The sequence below is a fragment of the Triticum dicoccoides genome, chromosome 1A (assembly GCF_002162155.2).
Source record: "Triticum dicoccoides isolate Atlit2015 ecotype Zavitan chromosome 1A, WEW_v2.0, whole genome shotgun sequence".
Lineage (NCBI taxonomy): Eukaryota > Viridiplantae > Streptophyta > Magnoliopsida > Poales > Poaceae > Triticum > Triticum dicoccoides.
In genome coordinates this window covers 11218763-11223475 of record NC_041380.1, presented here as the reverse complement: position 1 = coordinate 11223475, position 4713 = coordinate 11218763, and positions in this window count along the sequence as shown.

The window sequence follows — 4713 nt, the reverse complement described above, 5'->3', positions numbered from 1 at the left end:
TTGCCCGAGATTCGATCGTCGGTATCCCGATACCTTGTTCAATCTCGTTACCGGCAAGTCTCTTTACTCGTTTCGTAACACATCATCCCGCGATCAACTCCTTGATCACATTGTGCACATTATGATGATGTCCTACCGAGTGGGCCCAGAGATACCTCTCCGTTTACACGGAGTGACAAATCCCAGTCTCGATTTGTGCCAACCCAACAGACACTTTCGGAGATACCTGTAGTGTACCTTTATAGCCACGCAGTTACGTTGTGACGTTTGGCACACCCAAAGCACTCCTACGGTATCCGGGAGTTGCACAATCTCATGGTCTAAGGAAATGATACTTGACATTAGAAAAAGCTTTAGGATACGAACTACATGATCTTTGTGCTAGGCTTAGGATTGGGTCTTGTCCATCACATCATTCTCCTAATGATGTGATCCCGTTATCAACGACATCCAATGTCCATGGTCCGGAAACCGTGACCATCTGTTGATCAACGAGCTAGTCAACTAGAGGCTTACTAGGGACATGGTGTTGTCTATGTATCAACACATGTATCTGAGTTTCCTATCAATACAATTCTAGCATGGATGATAAACGATTATCATGAACAAGGAAATATAATGATAACTAATTTATTATTGCCTCTAGGGCATATTTCCAACAACTCTTGGGGTTTCTTCTTCATCGGCTGATGCAGCCGGAATGTCTTCAGCAGATTTAGCTTTAGACTTGGAGACTGGAGGCCTTGGTCCTTTGCGAAGCCTGCGTAACGCTGGCAACGCCTGTGGAGTTAGAGTTGGCTGGGCCTCAAATTCATCTTCCTCTTGTGCTTGTGGGTGATCAGCCCATGATGCATCCTAAGCAATTGGCGTCAGAGGACGACCAATGTTGATGAGTTCGCTGTGCGTAAGCACAGGCCATGATTCCTGTTGGTGCTCGATCTGAGGAAGAACTGCATCATCTTCAAGATGGTCATGGTGACCAATTTCTTCAGCGGCGGTGGGATCAGCTGCTGGAAAGTCTTTAGCTTCATGAGCCTCTGTGGAAGCAGGCTCATGGACAGTCAGCTGGCGCTCTTGGTGTTCAGCGGCAGGGCGAAGTATGGAGATGGGTTCAACAATTAACGGCTCTGTGGGAGCAGCACGTTCCTTCTTGGTCTTCCTCTTCTTCTTGGAGGGAGCAGCATCAGAGGCTTCAGAATGTTTCCTCTTTTTTGCTTCAGCCTCAGCAGTCCTTGTCTTCTTCAGTTCTGAAGCGGTAGATCTGGCTTTTGGCTTCGAGCCAGTCATGCTAGTTGGGAAGACAATGGGATCTGCTTCCTGCCTTGGTGCGTCGAGTTCGGCCATAGCAGGCTTCTTCTTCTTCTTCTTCTGCTTTGTAGCCATCCTGGGGTCGATGCCAGGACGACCAAGGGCCTTGCGCTTCTCAGCCTCATTGTAGGCTTGCACACTCTTGTCAGCCAGGACCTTCATGCGCTCACGAGAACCTTGAGCTTTTGCATGTTTCTTGAGAAAGGCTTCTTTGAGCTCGTGCAGCATAATCTTGAAGTTTTTCACCTCTTGCATGCTGAGCTTGGCCATATGCTTGTTGAACTGAGCTTTCTCAAAGTCAACCTTTTGCTTCAGTTCGACGATGCGTTGAGCTAGAGCTAGCTCTGATGTAATGGCGCCATCGAAGGCGACACTGAGGCCAATTGGGAGTTGCAGATCTTCGAAGCTGAGGTTTGGCATGTCAAACCACTCATCAATGAAGTTGTGTATGATTGCCACGTCAAAGAGAGGCAGATCATTGAAGATTTCTGCTTCTTCCTTGCTCTTGATCAGTTGCTCAAGAGCGTCATCTGCAAGATCTTCATCACTGGACAGATTGATGGCATCGTTATGCTGAATAGCAGCAGCTGTCAGTTCTTGGCCGGTGTGTGGCAGAGGCATCTTGACTTTCTAGGGCTTGGAGATGCGTGACAAATCTTCAGACTGCACACTGTCTTCAGGAGGTGCAGTATCCAGTGGCGTCGCCCGTGAGATTTTTGGTGCAGAGGTAGGCTTTGAAGCTTTAGGCTGCTTCTTTGGCTTCGGCGCTGCAGGCGCTTCATATGATTCAGCGTCATCTGCAGGCTCATGCACGGCTGTCCCTTGAACCACGATATGAGTGATGAGACCTTCTAAGTTGTAGAAGGGCCCAACAAGATTGGGTTCAGCTTCGCGAGTTCCATCAGCACGGGGAGCAGAGGGACCAGGGTTGAAGTCTAATCCCAAAGTCTTCTTGTTCTGCTTCGCTGAGTTCTTGGCAAACTGGAAGTTACGCTTGAACAGATTGTCGTCACGACACCATAGTAGTGACGATGGGTGTGCATCTGCAGGCTGTGGCCCACGGACCATGCAGGGATAGAAGCCTTGTTCAATGGCTTCTTCTCTGGACCTGGGTTGAAGATTCTTGTATAGGATGTCTCCCCACGGTCGCTTGATGGCATTTTTCTCAGCATATTCCTGGGTCACAAACTGGTCTTTGAACCATTGTTCCGCCCAATATATTTGAATCCATTGGATTCGGGTCTTGCGCTGATTGTAATCCTCTTCAGGATCTGTCTTGTAGAGCTCTGAGAGGTCATCAGGCAAATCTCTTGATGTTCCCCCACGACGCTGTCTGCCACCCTTCCTTACTGATTTCTCTACAGTCGTGAACTTCAAACTGAATGGCTTCAACACGTTCAAAGGCTTCAAAGGCGTTCGCTTGCTGGACAAACAGGAACTGGCTTCGGGAGAATTTATATGATACTGTAAGAATTCTGCAAATGAATGCAGAGTATGAGAACCAAGGGATTCTCCCACGGACATGTACCTGTGACAGCATTAAGGTGCGAGGGAAGTTGAAGAGGTCATATGCATTCTCAGAAGATTTTGAAGATAAATTAGTTTAGAAGACATTGACCTCATCGTGCGAAGACATTCACTCATAGATAAGGAGTTGGTTCCAGATTTGTACGAATCCACGGATCAGTACAAGTGAGGAATCTAACTACTTTGTGAAGCATAAGTGAATATACTAGGCATATTATGAGATGCAGTATGAAGTGGATCCAACATGTGTGAACAAAAACCACTTGTGGTAGAAAGTGACGAATCTGTAGGATCAAAGGGGCCGTAAAAAGGAGGTTTTTATTTACCACACAAGGAACTGCTAGACGGAGTGGAAGAGGAGGCCGAGCAGTTCGATCGTCCGTGCCCTAACTTGGCGACGGAGGACACCTACGGCGACAGCGGAGAAGACGATGTCCGTGGTCGGCGTGAAGACGGCGTCGGAGAGGTTGCGGTAGCTAAGCGCTTCGTCGCCGGTGTCGTCGAGGGCTAGCGGTGGCGCTAGGGTTTGTGCGAGAGTGGAAGAAGACATAATGACTGTGGTGTGGTGTGTATTTATAGGAACAGGGGCGGCTCAGTGTTATTACACAGGTGCCCCTGGCGATTCACATCTGAGGAACACGTGGCCCTCATGCAGCATATCGGAGGTTGTTCCACGTCCCACGCACGCCTGGATTGTCGGGTGGTCGTTCCCACTTCTCCGGGTTTCAGGTGAAGGAATTAGCATTGAAAGCGGACTTAATGTTTGTCTCTGTATCTTCTGCTGACAAGGACGCAGAGAAGACATTTGACAGTTTCAAAAGAATGCATATGATTTGGAGAGATAGAGTTTGAGATAGAAAGCATAGAGAGGTTAGGGTCCGATCACATTCACTTAGTTCAAAAGATTTAACAAGAAGACATAGCTATAAGTGAATGCTGTAGAGGACAAAACACTAATACACATTTATAATCATCGTAGTGAAGATAATCATGAAGACATGTTGAGATTGAAGCCAAACCAAATGTGAAGACATAGCAAATGTAACGCCATGAGTGAAACACTTCAAACAAAACATTTGGTGGTGGCGTGACCCACCGTATAGGAAGTATTAGACCCACACACGGCGCACAATTATCGTGGCGCTCTGAAGTCAAATTCCTCATTAATGTATTCACACTTAGAATGCATGTCTTCATTGATTGAAGATATACTTTACTTCGTGTGTTGCACATCTAAGTCATCAATATGCATAAGTGTTAGGATGTGTGCCTGATCACAGGACATTTGAGGATTCCAAGATATTTAGCTCACACGGTAACTTGCAAAATCTCTTCTCATCCAAGGGCTTGGTGAAGATTTCTGCCAATTGTTCTTCAGTGTTGACGTGTATGATATCAATATCTTCCTTCACAACATGATCTTTGAGAAAGTGATGACGAATCTCAATGTGCTTTGTCTTCGAGTGCTGAACTGGGTTGTTGGCAATCTTGATGGCTGAAAGAGCGTTATATCGCCTATTCACCCCACCTCTAGTCGATATAACGCACTTTCAATTGGTATTAGAGCGAGGTGCTCCCTTGTTCTGTGTGATTCGGTTTAACCACCTGGAGTTTTAGCTATGTCAACTACAGGGATAATTAAAGTCTCCGCTGCGTGCCCCGTCTTTGATGGAACTGAATATCCCTACTGGAAGAATAAGATGCGCATGCATCTTGAAGCCATTGACGTCGACCTATGGTATGTCGTCAAGAACGGCGTTCCCAAGGCTGGAGAAGGTGTCACTGCTGCTGATGTCAAGAAGTTCGTTCAACTGGACTCTACTGCCAAGAATATCATCTGTGGTCATCTGACCAAAGGACAGTATGGCCGTGTGAGTG